We start from the raw sequence: 19,168 nt of genomic DNA on the forward strand, positions 1-19,168 counted from the left end.
TTCTGTTGAGTTGGTGCATTTGAAATTGATATTTATCTCACAAACCATATGATTTTCAAAATCAGTAGAGTGTATCACTGAAAAGTTACAAGAATATTTCTTGTGGTATTACTTCTTGGACATTCATTAAATCAGAATTGTATACCTTAAACCTTCCATCTAACTACTTCCCAACTACTTAGTGTCTCAAGACCTATCTATAATATAGAGCAGTAATGCCTTAGCAAGCAATCTGCAAAACAGAATTTATACCAAATAAATTTGCCATAGCATCTGGAGTATAAAATATATTTTAAAACTATTTTTGAGAACTTTACTGAGCCATTTAAAAGCACAGGATAAATGATAACACTTTATACAATATTAATTACTAATGTCAGTTTAGTGGGATTCGCCAAAATTTGAATGTATTTATTTAACTAATTAACTAACATGAAATAATAATATAAGGAGAAATAATGATGTATGGGTTGATGCCATTTCACTTAAAATCCAATTAAATAATATAAAATGTTGTTATTGTAAACAATTTGAGGATGCGCCCCAGTCCTCAATTATGGAATATGGTTAGGAAACAGTTTTATACATAATTTAAATTATATAATAGAGAGTAAAGTTTGTATTAAATAATATGTTAAAAATGTAGCCTAGGAAAAAACAGAACTGTACAGGCATGGCACATAAGGCACTTATGGATGGTTGCAAGAGGTCATAGATGTTTGTATGGTCAGATAGTCTCAGTAAGAGACAAATAACTTCCAACCTATGAATCAGGATCCGTGATATCTATCCTCAAAAAATAACAGTATACTAATTCTATATCAACTTACACTTAATTGAAACTGTGACCTATGGCTAAATAATCACTTATATCAAAATCAAAAGTTGTTTTGAGTTCCATCATAAGGTGATCCAAAAATGCTTGGTTTCATTACCTTTAGGACATAGGCACATACAAATCATCCAATTTCAAGGTACTTTGAAATGCACGAAAATATAGTGCTTGTCAAGTGCTAAATATATTTTAGCTTTAAGTACTTTCATATCTAAAACTATAATTTGCTGTTACAAAGTCGTCATGAAGTAAATCGGATTATGGTGTGAACATTACAACTGAGCAGGTAAGAAATTCAATCAAACATCATTGTAATTGGTATTCACACAAGCCAGGCTTACAGTTTTACAAAATGTAAAAGCTGTGATAATAACAAAAATAATATCTATATCCAAGCGTTTTACATACATTATCTTATTTTATCCTAATCCAACATTTATGTTACAGTTTGTAAATCTATGAAATACTTAACACCTGGATCTACAATGCATAGAAGGTAGATAAGGTCAAAATAAACACAGTGGTAACTTTAAATCCAAAAATATCCCTTGTGAATGTCTCTGCCGCTTGAACTGTCACATACTTATTAATAGACTATTTCTTTCAAATTATGAAAGGAAAGTCTTGTTAAAATTATTTTTCCATTGGAGAGGCCTGTCGTATGCTCTGACTCTTTGAAATTAAAAATAACATCCTGAATTAGCTCCAGGTAAAGCATAGATTACTTAAGAATTTCGTATTTTAAAATTATCTCATTTTAGGAAAAAATAACATTTATTTAAAAAATCCTTAAAAACAAACCAAAACTAATTAAATTACTGTTTTGTGACTTATATTCGCTTTGTTTAGAACAGATTTCATCCACTTCAAATCATTTGTTTAGCCTTGAAAACATAAGCATTTTGTGCCATTGTTTTCTAAAGGGCAGATCGTGCCTTTTCTATTTGGTATACTATTTTCAAAATGTCACAAAAAGGCAAAGAGTAAAGAATCCAAGAGACCCAGAAAAACAAGTTTTGCATATCTAATTACAAAAGAGAGAGCAGAAGACTATTCCCAAGGCTCTAAAGTAATTTTTAATATGTGAATGACTATTTCATTTATGGACATATTAAATAGAGAAATAATCATCTCTGGATTACTCTTACACAGATATTGTGCTTAAGTATATTTATTATTGAAAACATTTAGAAATACTATTCTAAATGAGGTCATGGCTATAATGAGCATTGTTTTCAAGATTTGCTTCTCTACTGTCCCACCCCCATATCTATTAAGATAGATGATGACATATTTGGCTGAAAATTATAACCAGGTTGAACCTGGGGAAAACATTTTGCTACTTCTGTCCTCTTCTTGCTTAAAAATATAATTTTATTCTGTGATCTCAGCTGTTTTTGTGCTACCCCACATAGTTATACAACTCTTCTGATAATATCCAAATTTTTAGGGCCCTCTCAGATCCATAGAGATCTATATTAAAATACAATACATTTTTAAATTATCATCCCACATATAACCCAAGTCAGATATGGCCCAAATTGAACTCTTCATGTCTCCTGCCAGGATTCCTCTCTGTTCGGAAAATCAGTAGTCCATTTAGGACAGAATCAGTTACTTTCCAACTGAAGCCGTTGAAAACATCATTGATTTGTTCATTTCCATCACTCCCTCATGCCTCAGTTCCTAAATTCTGCAGATTTTATCTCACTATGCCCTTTCTTCTGTAACTCCTTTACCACTAAATGCAACTTTTATTATCCCTTGATTAGGATTGTGTACTATTCTGTTACTGATTTTTAATTTCTTTAGCCCATGATGAAAGACCCTATTACCTATCTTACTCTCCCCACATCCATATTGGATTGATTAGTGTTTCTTATACTCTGTTCTAATGCTCCTTTGGGCCAGATATTCTCTGCTGCACGAGGTGTTCCTGTGCATTGTGTGTTAGCAACATCCTTCTCCTCTGCCCTAGAAGCTAATGGCTCAAGAAAGCAGTTACCTCTGGGTGAAAATGACTGTATTAAGGACTATTTTTATTCTGATCAATTGTTTACTTTCTGCAAGTTTTCTCCCTTTAATGTTACTATCTTCTTTTTTATATTAATATAAATAAATGTGAAATACCTGGAAGCCAGGTAAATATTTTATTTATTTATTTATTTATTTATTTATTTATTTCCTATGGCCTAATACCTTTTTACCCAGTGGATTATAATCTATGAATTCATTATATTGATGTTAAAATCATTTCTGACATAGTCAAGGAGGCTCCATAGAGCATCTTTTCCCTTTTGACATTTCTCCATCATTTGCTGAACACTTTTTTTGCTTTCTAATTGAACAATATATATTCAAATTCAGCTTATACTTTTGCTGTCCCAGAACTTCAATCGGCCATTATTCCAAGGAGATTCTTGTTTAAGTGGACAAGAATATTTAGATCTCACAAATTTCATTGTTATTGGAGTGTCATGATCTCATGTCATTTCAGTGCTCAGGTTTAGAAGGTATGAACATTATATATTCTTATATGACATGTCTATCTCCAAAATATAGAACTATATACACATCTATATATAGTATGTATTTGTGTATTTTTGGCATATGCTTTTGTGATTATAATATTCACTTTCAGGAAATCAATGTCCACTTTAAAATAATCTCATACTACTTCATTAACAAGGTCAGTATTCCACTTATGTTTTATAATTCTGCTGTCAAATTTTTTATTTTTTAAGATTATCTCTCTTTCTTTTTAGAGAGAGGGAAAGGGAGAAAGAGGGAGAGGAACATCAAAGTGTGGCTACCTCTCATACGCCCCCTATTGGGGACCTAGCCTGCAACCCAGGCATGTGGCCAGACTGGGAATTGAACCTGTGACCATTTGGTTCACAGGCTAGCACTCAATCCACTGATCCACACCAGCCAGGGCTGCTGCCATAGATTTTAATTCTACATGTTATAAACTTTATAAGACATTACTATTATCTTGTTTTAAACCACAAACAACTCTTTAATTGGAATGAAGACAGAAAGATGATAAATAAATAAATAGATGATAAAATGAGCTTTTATTTTAATCAATGTGTTTACTTTTTTAGGTATTTATTCTTTCATGCACCATCTTGTATATCACCTTAACCTAGGAAGCTTCCTTTAGCTTTCTGATAACATAGACACCGTGGCAACAAATTATTTCAGCTTTTTATCTGAAAATCTGTTTATTTAACATATTTGAGAAATATTTATTAAAAAATATTTTTCTTGGATAAATAATTGTGTGTTTATACCTTCTTTTGTCCTTGTTATCCATTGTCTTTGTGTAATATTTAGCCTTAAATTGACTTGTGTTCTTTATATTTATCCTAAATGGATTTTGCTTATTTTCCTATACCTTTGAGTTGCTATTTTGATTATTTTGGAATCAACGACGTCACAATATTTTTATCTTGTCACAAAGTGAGACTGTGAGACTTCAAAAGTGCAAGGTTGTAAGACTGTAGATCATGATATTATGGAACCAATCAATTGCAAGACGATTAAGTTTGAGATACTGTGACACCAGGGGGCGCCAAGGTCATGAGTCCCTGATGGCGCCAGACCACGAGAATCCCACCCCCAGGGCTGCCTTTCCTTTTTCAATCCAAATCTCACATCTGCTTACTCGTAAAGTCCCCTAAATGAGAATTACTTGTTAAGAGGATTAACTCTTTGGGGTTCTTTCAGGTTACAATCCAACCAAAAGTCAGCCAAAATGGGACTGTTTTGTCCAAATGCTACCTTTCTCCGGCTGTTTGGCTCTCATATATGTTCTGATCTCCAACTCAGCAACTGGTCCCATGGAAAAATCGCCCCCTGTCCCTTAATCACCTGTATAGGACATCTCTCAGTAGAGTTTACTTCTTTTATATTCCTTTATGTCTACAGTTTCGTATTATGGTTTTGAACAAAAGCGTAATTTCTTTTTTAATATAGAGATATTTTGCAGTTTCTGTAAAAGTTACTTTTGTGAAGGAGTAGAGTTTATCCATGGGCTTGTATAACTTAACCATAAATGCCACTTCTTAATTCCCACTTTAAAATGTATTTCCTATTTTAAGTTTTATTTTTCAAATGCGGTCCATGTTAAATATTATTAAAGGTATTTCTCAGTTGGATCTTATGCAAATAAGATGAATATTATAATAGATTTCCCATTTTCTTTATTATAAGAATTTGCTATTCATACTTATGCCCGTGCATATATGATATGGTATTGTACGGTAATGCTTATCCACCAATTTTTAATTACCTAGCTATCTTCCTCTCTATCTTTATCTGTTATACTAAAAATGTTGTCTTATTTTTACATTTCAAATCTCTACTACATACTGCATGCTCATAAAAATAATTATCAAATAAACAGATGAATGTTTAAATAAATGAATAAAATGCATTTACAATGAATGAATTTAAGTGTCCTAGATATATGCTTACAAGTGAGAAATTTTTATAAACTACACACAATGTTTTATCTATGATTAAAATGTTAGGAATCATTTTATACTGTTATAGAAAAGCTAAGATAGCCGATAAAATGTTATCAAAGAAGAAAATGGAACATTAATTATTGCCCTTAGACCAACACTCTGCTCCTCAAGGTGAATCATCTGTGGTGATCTTTTATTTCAACTTACTAATTTTTATCCACTGATTTTCATCATAATTCAGCAGAAAGTAGATAGTCTTTTTTAAGAAAGAAGTTTTCTCAATTCTGAGGTCCTCTTTTAGTGATGTATATATATATTTTTATCTGACATGCTCACATAATCATTGAAACCTTTGTTTTGCACTGGTTTCTGGCACTTGCATGATCCCTGACTCTTGAACATATGAGTTCATGCTAACGTGTAAGTGGCAACTGGTTAGCACCACTTGAATGAATCAAGGTGAAAAGTTGGTTAAGAAAGGAACTAGTGTTTTTTAGGGTACTGCTGATGTCACAAAGTTAGTTCTTATTTAACTCCTCAAATATGAGGAACAAGAACGTTCAAGGGGAAGAGAATGTCAAGGGGGCAGCTCTCTAATTCTGGTGAAACTGCTATTGAAATTAAGATCGGTTTAAGCATGTCAGGGCTCCAAAACCCCCAGCGTCTATACACTGATCTGTTCATCTCGAGTCATTTTTGATTAGTTTTGAACACACAATTAATCTTGCATACAAATGTTTTGTATCTTTCCATATCTGTTATTGTCTCCCACCAGATTTTTGTAAATAATGATCAAGATCTACATAAGCATAATGGAAAGGAAGGAACAGGTGAATATTCTAAATAGCTAGGGCAGAGGTCAAGTCCAGCCAACGCAACTGAGGAACTGATGATGAAGAGGATCAGAGGCCCATGCAGCATGAGGTATACAGGTCAAGTACAGTGAGATAGAGCAGTAATGCTGAGAAGGACTCATTAACATAACCTCTGATTCTAGGGTAGTGACCTGGTTAGCTTCAGCCTTATCTGGATGGATACATTTTAAATTTAACCACAAAATATATTTGAGGCCTACAGGAAATGTCTGCCTTTGATTAAGACCAGAAGAAGTGCTGTTTGATATAATCAAAACTTATTCCTAACCTTTGATTCTATTCTAACAGAATTTCTGGGCACTACTGAAGACAGAGCGTCGTTCGCAGCCATCATTTGCTGCATTGTTTCTATGTGCAAAGGCTTCGCTTAAAAACCTTTTTTTTTAAATACCCATAGCCCTAGTGCATTATGTTATCTCAATTTCCAGATGGGTTTGGAATGTATCAGTAGATAAGCAAGAAGATTTAAAAGGCTCTATTAGGGAAAAACTATAGTACTATTAAGTCTGCAAAGAGTGCTATGATGATATTGCGGCCCCTGTTTCCTTATTCATGCAACATTGCTAAAAGGCAGCGTCGTAAGAGTCAGCTATTTTCTAGTCCTACTAGTGAACTGAGATGCAGAAAGACTATGACAATAGAAGAATGGATGAAAATTAACCATGAGAGAAGTACTCTAAGAGCAAGTGCTTTTTTAAATGGAATGAACTAACACATTTTCCTTCCTTGAGAAAGATGCTAACATCACAGAAGTGTTTGATTAGGTGTTCATAAGAGATCCTTTTAAATCCTTTAAGTGCAGTTCTCAAAGTTGTGAAAGGGATAATTAATGAACTGAATGGCAAAAGAAAAACAGTCTAATAGACTAGAAAGTAATACTGCCAGTGCTACATACATTTTGAGGTCTTTTTATTTCTCAGCTGACAAAGAATAATATTTAAAATGTTTTATTTAGAAATTGCAAGACAGATTTACTTTGTACTTTTGTCTTTAGAAATAATGTAAATAGAAGACAAAACATGATGCAATATTTTCATAAATGTTATACTTGTGCAGTTTGAACATCTATTCACAGTAATAGTAAAGGTAATGGCTGACATTTTTCAAGACCTTGATAGAGTTAAATACCAGAAAAATGTAAAAACACCTATTAGTTATTTTTTTAACAACATGTAATTATTTTGGTGAAATGGAAATACTAAGTAAGATTGTTTTTCAAAAGAAAATACAAAAAATGAACACTTTCATAGAAAATTAAAAGTTATAAAAGAAGGTAAGTGATACAGTTAGACCAAATTAAAATTGTGTTTTACCATACTTAAGGCAAATTGGAAAATTTACTCTTTTGAATGTTCTTCTTTCTGCTCCACAGCAACAACTGAGCTTATCAAAGTAGGTTAACAATTGTCTCCCAAATCAACATTATTAATCACATGGTGTGTGGATATCCATGTGCTTAGTGTCCTTCTGTGGAATAAAAGTAACATTCTATTTACTTTATTCTAAACTAATAAAAAATGTTATAGTGTGCAAATAAGGATTTCACTGTAACAACAAGGAAATTAAAGCTTAAGAATTTTTCTTATTTATTGAATTAATATTTTGCTAGTGAAAATAATACAATCATTTTTTCAGATTAACCTGTTCACATGTCTCATTTTTAGGCAGCATAAAAAAGTGCAAAGAGGGAAAGAGGGGTAACTAGACCCCTCTGAAAGCCATGATATCTGGCTCTTCATATAAACGCACAAAATTTTAGACTTGAAGCAGGTAAATTAATTAAGTGCATGTCAGTTTGGGGTTGTAATGAGTAGTATTAAGTATTTCTGTCACCTCATAGGACTGTTGGTAGTAATAAGTAAAATGATGTGACATGTTTTAAAAACAGTAAAACCACCAACAACCACACAATATCGTTATTATTAAGGACATTCTCTCTACTGAATACACCTCATATATGACTCAATAAATATTAGATCAAAGAATAACTTAAAAAGTTAAGGTTAGAATATATTATGGAGAATATACGATATGGAGGGGTGATAAAGAGTAATAAAAATATTAGTGTGGGATATTAGTGGCCATTGGAGAAAAAAATAGAAAAAAAATTACCTTTTGTACCACTTATTTAGAAATGAACTTTTATATAAGGTATAACCACATTAAATTATAGAAAAACAGGAGCTACATTTTAAGATCACTAGAAAATTATAACTAAATGTCAAACTCATTTTCCATGTTTTTCTATCACATTTGTAAGTAAGAAATCAAAATGACACTATTCTAAATTTTGATTTAATAAAATTAACCACAATTGTTTAATAAAAAAATAAAGATACAAGCAAAGTGCCACAGATGAAATATATTATCTGCAAATGTAAAAAGATTATTTCCAATAACTTATTTTAAATTTTATATAAATTGATAAAAAAGAATTTAAATTTCAAATATAAATAGACAACAATAATAAGCAGGTTTCTTAAAGTGTTTCAAATAATAAAATGTTAATAAGCAAAGACAGAGAAAGAGTAATACAAGGTAGAGAGAAATAAATGAGCAAATTAAAATAAGAGTGGGAAATATCCACTCAGGAAAATTTAACTAGCTCTGATTAGTCATATAGATTTGAGGGTGTGTAGTTGTAAGAGTTAGAATTCAATTTTCAGCAGTTGTAGTTCCACATATGTGCTAATATGTTATGAAGTGATGTTTCTGACAAACGAGAATGAGAATCATGTTTGCAATTTAAAAATATCATTGAGAAAATTCATACCAAGCAAAAATATAAAAAAAAATGATAACCGAGACAAATGGCTAGCATTAAAAATCAGTATTACTCTGAAAGTACTGGCTAATGAGAAATACACAGTTATAAAATAGCTGGAAGTTATTACATTTGAACATAACTAATTTTTGACATCTCCACTGTATTCAAGGTTTCCACACCTCTGTTAGGAAGGCAATGAGCTATACTGAACAGACACAGTGCTCCAAGGATAATGTTAAATGATTTATCAGAAATTGACCTGACAGTATACAAAGGTACAAAAGGCAGTCAGAGTCCGGCTCTACCTTGGAGCAGAAAATATTCCTCCCCAGCCGATGATATTTAGATTTCTTCTTTACACAGCTTCAAGATGAGGAAGACTATCACACTAGTTTTAAAGAATAATTCCATGAGCAGAGGTCTCTTGAACGTTGGATGCCCCAGATCTTAGGTTTGTCGAGCAAAGACTGAAAAGACAATACGACAATGAAGAGCAGTTGAAGCACTAAGGCTAAGTTAGAACTACGATATATGCCACATCAGTTAAAGAGTACAGAACTACATATCGTTACTAGTGTGATTTGAATAAAGGCACAGGGACTGGCATTATGGTCCTTTGTAGAAAGAATCTAGGAGCCCTTGCCTGTAAAGTCAGACTGCCTGGTTTTAAAACTCAGATCTACTTAGTTGTGTGATCTTACAAAAGTCACTTATCTTCTTTGTTCTTTGTAAAAGCCATTGCAATTGTGAAAATAATATAAACCATGTGAAATGCTTAAAACAAGATTTGGCACATTAAACGTACTGAATGCCTATCATCACACTTATGTTGGTGTTTTACATGAAATAGTTTATAACAGCCTCCCCCAAACCACATAGGACAAGCATTATTACAATGTCCTTTGAAATTCTAGTAATACAAAGAAACTGATTCATGCAAGTTGATGTGACCTGCTGAACTCACATAGTTTGAAACTGACAAAGCTAGGATTTAGACTTAGAGCTTAACTCTGTATTTTTTTATTTAAAAACTTCTTTATAGTCTTGTTATTTTGAGAATAATAAAGATTAGATAGATGATAGATGGATAGATACATAATAAATAGACAGATAGATGAGAGATAGACAATAGTAGATAAATATAGGCAGAGAGACAGAGACAAACATGGATAAAATGACTTTAGCAGAACAAGGACAATTGAATAAAAATTGAACAGTGTTAGGGAACTCATATTAGTCTATAAGTAGGCATCAGCTTATTCTTTTTCTCAATGATTTTAAAAACTTAGCTACAAAAACGTATTTCCACATTCATATACAGATGGTATGACAAAAAGTAGATTTACAGTTGTGAGTACATGAAACAGAGTTTATTCTTATATTAGTATTTTTTCATTATTGTATTAGTTTCCATACAACCATAAACTTATGTTTGCCCCACCCTGTATAGCCTTTTTTTTTCACATAGCTAAAAATTATAGAGTGTTTCTTGTAGCTGTACTATAATTCTATTACCTTCCCTTTACAGTTCGATGATAAAATGATTCTTTGGGTTATTTGGAAAAGAGTAACTGGAAGTACACTGACATCACTATAAAATTACTTGTGACAGTGGCTGTAGATTAATACAAATGTCTTTCCCCAAGAACATGCTTCGGAAACGCCAAGAGCAAAAATTAAAAGCTAGGTATTCAGCATGGTCTGTAGAAAAAAATATTAAAGAAAACTGTATTAAAACTCTTGGTATTAAAAATGGCAAAATTCCAGTTGTTAAGAATTTTACTCTGTAAGGATTCAGAAGTGATAAGTAGAGAAAATTAAGGAGTTTGTTTCAATTGATTATATTGAGATCCTATTACAGCACTAAGCACCAATGAGAATGAAATGTCTCATTTATAATTTTATATATTTCCCTATATTTAATAGTCCTCCGGAATTTCATATGAGAGGAAAGATTAACAAGAATAAATAATAAAAATGATCAAAAAATGATAGTATTACTATCAAGCACACTGAATAAATGAATGAATAATAGAATGAAAGATCTGGTGATGATGCATTTATATAACATAATCTGAATTTATTCTTTTGAAATTTAAGTTACTGTTATCCTAAAATCCACTCCAAAGTCCCAGCTCTTGTGTGGTTGTGGCTGTCGGTGTGGATGGCTCTCTAGGTTCTTGTCACATCATTAAAATACCTACTTCAATACAGCAGATTATGCATAGGCTTATGATGAGTGTGTTTTTAATCAAGAATTATGATAAAATAACTTTTATAGATAGGGATGCCCCCAACATACACATACATACAGACTACAGGCATACCTGCACATATATACTCAATGCCAGTTAATGCTAACAACACATTTAAATAAATGTGAATCAGTTACACTGAAAGTGATTTATCATGAGAGCTGCTGGTATGATCAAGTTTAAAATATTCATGGTTGTATTTGAAAAACAAATTAGCCTTCTAAATTGCAAATATTTCTGGGTCATGTTTTATGTTCAGAATATGAAAATGAAAAGTCAAGTTCAGTTTTAGAAATAGATGATCAAAGGATTTGTTTGTCTCTATAACTATAATGCTCTATTTTTCAAGAAGCTGTGTCAGTCAGATTCACAATAATAAATCCATTGGTTTGGCCACTAAAAGATTTAATTAGTCTTCTTTAATATATACAATTTCTTTTTTTTTTTTTCGAGAATATGTGTGGAAGTTGATAGTTGCACCTTAATTTTTAAAGAATTTGAACATATGCATCTCTCTCAAATAATCAGTTTCCTCTCAGGGGAGCAAATAGCTTGCATGGCCATTCTTAAGCATGAAAAGATATGTTTTTCCTTTAGAGCTTAAATCACAACAAAAGGTAGAAAATGTTTAATATAGGGTACTATGTTCTTTAATTAACTGAACTCATTATAAGCTATCCTGCATCAAACACATAAATGAGCAGATAACTAAATAAAATGGGTGTATGAGATTCAAATCATTTTTAATTTAACCTCACATTATTTTTACTTATTCAATACTGGCACTAATATTTTCAGATTATCCAATTAATTTGTTATTTAATTTATAAAAATGAAAATGGGCAACCTGATTTAACACACAACCAAAAAGCAAACAACAAAAATATATCTTATGTCAATCCACTGATTTTTAAAAAATTATAGTAAAATATGCATAACAAAATCTACCAACTTAACCATTTTAAATATGAAGTTCAATAATATTAGGTGCATTCACATTGTTGTACACCCACTATCACCATCCATCTCCAGAACTCTTCGCATCTGGCAGAGCTGAAATTCTGCACCCGTTCACAGTAGCTCTTCATTCCTTCTTCCCCCAGCCCCTGACAACCACCCTTCCCAATCGTTTGTGGTAGGCTTGCCCACACATAATTTAATAGCATTTTAAAAACTTACTTATTTTTGTTCGACAACATGTGTTTCTCACAATTCTGGAGTATGGGAACCCCAAGATCAAAGCATAGGCAGATCAGGTGCCTGGTGAGAGCCCTCTTCTGGTTGGCAGGTGGCCCCCTTCCTGTAACTTCACATGGTGAAAAGGAGGGACAGACAGATAGAGACAGAGACAAACACAGACATGGAGACATGTAGAGATGACAATTGCTTTAGTCTCTTCCGTACCCCTCCAGCTCTATAAAGGTAAAACTGACAACCGAAAATCATATGCATTTAGGAAATTCAATATGATGACTTAATTGTCCTGAGTTTGCATAGAAACACATTTTTTAAACATGTTATTGTATTCCCTTGCCAAATAAGTTGATACTTATTTTAAAGTCATTGCTAAATTGAGCAACTTCTACAAAATTAGTTTTGAAAAAATCAAAATAAACAGGAAAATTTACAGATATACGATAGTAAAATTTGCATAACTGTTTCAACATTTTTTCAAGTAGAATATTGCTTCTGTAACAAATAGAAATAGTATATTATAAAATGGATATTTTAAATAAAAGACTGACATACTAGAAACTCTGAAAATAGACATGTTGGAAAATTTCCCTTCAATGATTTTAGGTACTCATGACCTTCTTGGCTCTAATAAAGTTAAGAAATTCATACTTAAGGAAATTGCATTCGGGTGCCCTATACTGGATTAACTTGATTAATTCAAAGTATGTTCTCCAAAATATTTAAAGTTAAACAGTTAAGCTAGAGGATCAGTAATTTTCTATGATACTAATTTGAACCTAACTTTTCTTTATACATTTACATCTTCATCTATATTGTTAATTTTTGGTAGAAGAAAATAGAGGGTGTTTGATGACAATCACTACAAATTGGTTAGAGAGTATGAATAGATTTTAAAAATATATATACCTGTGGATATTTTCTACTGCTTTTTATTTCAGAGCTGAGATAATATATGTCCATTGCTAAGGCTTTCATTCCATGACATCTCACAAATTTGTATTTTGGTTAACCACACATGTGTGAACTGATATTTAAGCTTGGGTGCAAGATATTACATCCAACATTTGCTACATAAAACTACATTTTTTACCCTTTATTTTTAATTATTTTTATTGTTATGCATAATATTACACTTCAAGAAAAAATGAAATAAAAATAACTATTTCAGAATATTTCTGGTAATAAAAATAATGAAGCAAGAGGTTTAAAAAAATCACTGTATATATCCTACCCTCATCTCTGTTAAAAACAAATATTTTATTCTTTGAGAAAGAGTTTCCCTGATCAGGAGGGTCTCCAGGCATCTGATTTGACGTGAGTTTTCTGTCTGCAATAACACTTTGCACTTGTCGTTTGGATCACCTTGGCACCAACATTTTTATAAACAAGTTTTACACTTGTTTAACGACTCACTTTTCTTTTGTGCCAAATGTTATAACTTTGCTGTCAGCTTGTAAAAGAGTTAATATAATCACTACATGCACATTTCTTATATCTCATTTTATGCCTTCAAAATAAACTTAACTTCTTAATAGATAAATAACAAACATTTCTTATCCTATTTCTTCATGGAGAATTTCCCTGAGAAGACTGTCTCTACTATAAATTCGAGCTTTAATTAGGACACCATCCATCTCATTTATGTGTTTTGATGGATTTATGACTCCCACTATGGAAGTCAACCCAATCATGCAAAGCTAATCTTCCTAGCAGGAATCAGCCTCCAGTACAGGGCAAATGAAAGACACTTAAGTAATAGAGATTCCCTATGTTCTTCATCAAATGTGTAGAGAAGGGTTTAATCAAAAGAAAGCACCACATAATATAGAACAGATGTATCCGTTTGTACACCAAATAATTTCTGAATTCCACACTTATGTACACAGAATAAATAGACATGGCAATTTAAACTTCATATGCAAACTTTTTTATTTTCTCAATATTTTTTAGTGGTTCCATTTTCTTCAACTATTATAAAATAAAATTCTATAGTAGCCTGGCAGGACAGAACAATTTGTTCTGCATTTCATATTTATAAATCATGCTAAAGCATTCATAAACCTTCTCTTCTCTTTCCCCATATAATCCTTTTAACTATGCCTTAAAAGTGTGTAAATAGACATTTAAAGAGCACTGAAGTGTGTGGAAAGTACTGACTCCCTAAGAAATAGTCTATGACATTTAAGTAGTTGAGGGTAGAGACGAATTGGAAAATAATATAGAAAAGAAGATGTGTAAGTCTGATACAAATTTGAAAAGTAACTTTATGAATTCTATTTCTTTCTTTAAATATTTTTGTTGTTCTTGTATCTTCTCCCTATTTGAATATTATATGATATTGCTTTTGCAAGCTGATGAATATTGAGATCACTGCATACAATTTTATATACTCTTCATTCTCATTTTTTCTGCATATTCTCCACTATAGTTCTTAATTAAAATTGTCATTACTGGTTTTTACTGACAACATAATTTTAATGCCAAAAAAGTCCCCTTATAAGTCCATTTATAAGTTTTTAGCAATCTTTACATCCTAAAATTTTCTCTGACCTTATACTCTTAACAGAATAACTGTGTCTATTTTAGGAATGTATGCAATTCAAGTCATATAGTCTGCACTATGTAGTGTATGGCTTTTCTTGCACAAGTTCATTTGTGTGAGATTTATCCCTTTGTATGTTTGTATGTTTACAACCCCTCCAGATGACCTTTAAGTTGCAAGATAAGATGCTGCTCGATTCACAAACTGCTTAATAAGGCCATTTGGATCTTCAAATTTACTTGGTTTTTTTGTTGTTGTTTAACAATATAAAAGGCACTATCAAAAAGTAATCTCTAATATAAGAGAAGAAGACATCTAGAATTTGTTGCTGGTGGATATCTTAACTGCTGAGTCAGGTCCCTGAATGTCACCTGGGCTCCTGCTCTCATCAAAGTTGCCTGCCTTCAGGCCCTGCTCTTTCTGGATTGCAGCCTGTAGGCACCTCAGATCCAGTCGCTTTAAGGAAGACTAAGAAATCTGAAAACTAAACTACCAATACAGTCAGAGCTTGGATTTTAATATATTTGTTACAAAACAACTTAGAAATTTTTTATTCAACATTCCCAATTAAAAACAATTAATGTAAAATGTAATCTCGTAATTATTTACGTCTTTGTATCATCAGAATTACATATCGTTCCTGATGGTCCCGGCCCCAGTATTTCAGAGATAAAGTTACTTTATCACTTTCTGATCATCTCTAATTTTCATAGGATAAAACAGGAGAATTTAGCGCGTGTTTCAGTCAAACTATTGTGATAGGCTTAGTGTTCATTCTGTTTTTTATTAGCATTTTTCAAGACATTTTCATTTTGTTTCTTCATAATTGTTTCATATTTGCATATAAGAATCTTTTGTTAAATTTCTGATTTCACACTAATGTTCTAGAGAATAAAAACTAATTTGAATCCCCTAATGAAAATTCATATGAATAATTTGTCGTAAGTAGAATAAACACAATGGCATTATAGTTCTCTAGAGGGGAAAAAATACTTCACGAAAAAATGTTGCCTTTTTAATGGAGTATATTTGAATTTTCTATATTTACTTGATGTAAACTTGGAGGTAAACTTCTGTTCCTTTTCTGTCATTTGAATCACAGATTCTGTGTTGTCAAACTACAGGATAATTTGCCATATAATGTTAAAACCTTTCTTCATTGAACAATGTCCCAAATGTTAATATGAACTAAGTGATGCTTCTAGCTCTGAGCATCAGAAAGTAAGCAAAAGCACAAGCAGATAGAGCCTGTCTCCTCCAGTTTCACACAGAAATGATTGTCCTTCTTCAACTAGGTCTACCATTTAACCTGTATGTATACTTGGATATTTTACCTATCCTCTATGATATTAATTAAAGAGGGTATCCATGTGTATGTTTGCAAGTAATTGAAATTAACTATTTTACAAAACAGTAGGATATACATAGGCAATCTGCAGTTAAATAGCATGTGCTTTCTTGTTATTAAAAGAATATATCAAAATAGTCATTGAAGATATAACTCGATATCTGAGATTTCAAAATAATACAGTGGAGAGCAGTGGGTGGTGGTGGGAGCAAGACTGACCTTGAATTAAAAGCTAATGAAGTTGGCTGGTGGGTCCATACGGATTCATGCAGATTTACTCTGCCTGTGTGTGCATGGCTGAGGTTTTCCATTAAAAAAATTAAGCAGACAAAGAGATGAGGAAGGGGGCAAAGAGAGAAGCCGAGTCTTGGTTACAGAAGAGGTCTTTTCTCTGATGAAAAATTGTATACATGACTCCAGGATTTTTGATATCAGCCTTTGAATTTAAGCCTTTGTTTTCACCGATAACGCAAAATATTCTCAACGATTATTTTCAAAATCAGTCTCTTTGCCTTCAATGCTGCTGCCTGTATGGTTATCTTACTAAAACAGAGGACAGGAAATTATGTATTAATGAGAGCTTACTCTCCTCTGTGATGATAACACCACATCAAATTAGTCAATGGAAATCAGGAGCAAGTGGAGCAGTAGGCAAACAGCCAAGTGAGGAGAGTACATGAAAGGGATGCAGGGGAAGGGCAGGGAATAAACTACTCAACAATGCAAAAATAAGGATAAAAAAGTAAGATCAGGCATATTTCTGATTTTCTATACTTCTCAGATTGTAGCAATTGGCTTCACTCTGCCTGGTTTGAAAACTTGCAAATAAGGTTGGTTGAGCTACGTTAAGAGACTACACAGAGTAGCCCTGTGGAGAGCGGGTAAAACAAATTGAAATTATTTGGGTAGAATTTTCTAAGAGTCCCTTCTTAAATACAGCTTATCTCTGTGAAAGGTATAAATGGAAAGAAAACAGCCTGTGGTTTAAAGAGATTTTTAAAACTTTGGTCCAAAGAATCTAGAAGAAATTGGCCAAAAGAATAAGAGTTTCATCTTGTTTTTGTCTCTAACTCTCACTATGCTGGCCCCAGAGGACACTGCCTCCCTGTTCACCCTCAGGCTCAAACTAGTTCTTGGCTTATTGTAGAAGCTGATTCTTAAATAGGGTCATGTTTATTTCGGAGTAGATGGGCTATAGCCACTAAGCTAAAGGCAAATGTTTCAGTCTTTTCAAGACATCGGCTCACCTTATACAAAATTTATTTTCCCTTTCCATGCTAATAGTTGGCTTGCTTCTAATCAGTATACATCACAGGCCCAGCCTACGCGATTTACGTTTAGACATCATGACTCCCATGGTACTGTCCTGGCTGCCTGCCCAGAATGTGTTATTGGTGACCCTGTTGTTCTCTTCTTTAAACACAAAGTTAATTATGACTTGTTGGAGCCCCTAATAACATCTGATCACTTCTGAGACACCATGCACTCCCTCGCCAATCTTCTAACTAGGAGATCAGATACCATGCGAGAAAGTACCCTCTTGAAAAAGTACCAAATCAGACCAGGGCAAAGCTAAATGGTCCCTTCTAAAATGACACTTAAGACAGTATATTTGCGAAGATGCACATCTTTTAGAACAGATTGAATTAGACGTTATTGCAAGAGAATGGAACACCCATTCCCTTACCTCTCATTACTATGTGCTGAATTTAATATGAAATAAAGAAGGAAGGCTGAGAGAAAAGAATTTTATAATTCTGGCTATTTTTTTCTAAAGAGTTTGGATTTTTACAGGTTTATATAATATCCCAGTCCTAAGTTACACTTATTATTGATTAATTTTGTTCAACTTTTGATATATTAAATATCAGAAACAATTTTAAAAAATAATATTTGATTTTATTTAGGTTTAAGATGCTCTATGTATATGTATTAACATTTTTTATTAAAATAATCTATTTAAATACGTTATTATTTAATAATCTACTTAAATAAGTTGTTATCCAGAATAGTAACAAGTTTAAGAGATGGATTTATTTATGTTCATCAGATACTCACAGGTGTGGTATTGGAAAAATTTAGCAAAATACATATCATCTCAGTCAATATTTTCATACAAATTCTCAGAGGATTAGCTCTTGATTTTTAAAGATCTCTTGGTTGGTATATTTTTCCTTTGTTATGAGTAAAATTAAGCTTCTTCAATAGAAATAGAATTCTATTTATTAAAGCTATTCATAAATAATGGAATAAAACTATTTTATATAGAAATCATGAAAAATAGAAAAGGAGTTCTGGAGCACCCTATCCTATGAAAGAGTAAACACACATGCAAAAAAGACTATACCTTCATCAAGCACAACCTGGAAAACATTTGTATTTACCTTACGCATGTTATACTCATAAATCTGAATATGGGATAGCATAGATAATAAATAAATATCTACTTGGTTATTATTTAGTGTAAATTTGTTATTATTACATGGACACATGATCTGCAATATCTTTACATTAATGAGAAGTTAGTTGATAAGTCTGCTTTTACAGAATATGACATTTATTACTTTAAAATAAAAGAATGCAAATGATATTTAGAACATGCATGAAAGGAAAAATAATGCAAATAAGATGATTACATTATGATGCAATTAAACACAATAAACAGACTGACAGCAGTTGAGACAACTGGGAAAAAACAAATGGGTTTGAAAGCCAACACAATATTGATCTAATAAACACTACCATGCACCTTTCTCTCACCTAGTAATATTAACACTTTCTACTTCAAGCAGCTACTTGTTAAGACAAAATTCTCCAGAGAGAATTCCTGTATTTAGGAAGTTGCTAGACTAAGTTAATTGAAGCAAAAGTAGC

This window comes from Pteronotus mesoamericanus, unplaced genomic scaffold, assembly GCF_021234165.1.
Source record: "Pteronotus mesoamericanus isolate MK-2021 breed Mesoamerican mustached bat unplaced genomic scaffold, CSHL_Meso_final contig_116, whole genome shotgun sequence".
NCBI classification, from domain to species: Eukaryota; Metazoa; Chordata; class Mammalia; order Chiroptera; family Mormoopidae; genus Pteronotus; species Pteronotus mesoamericanus.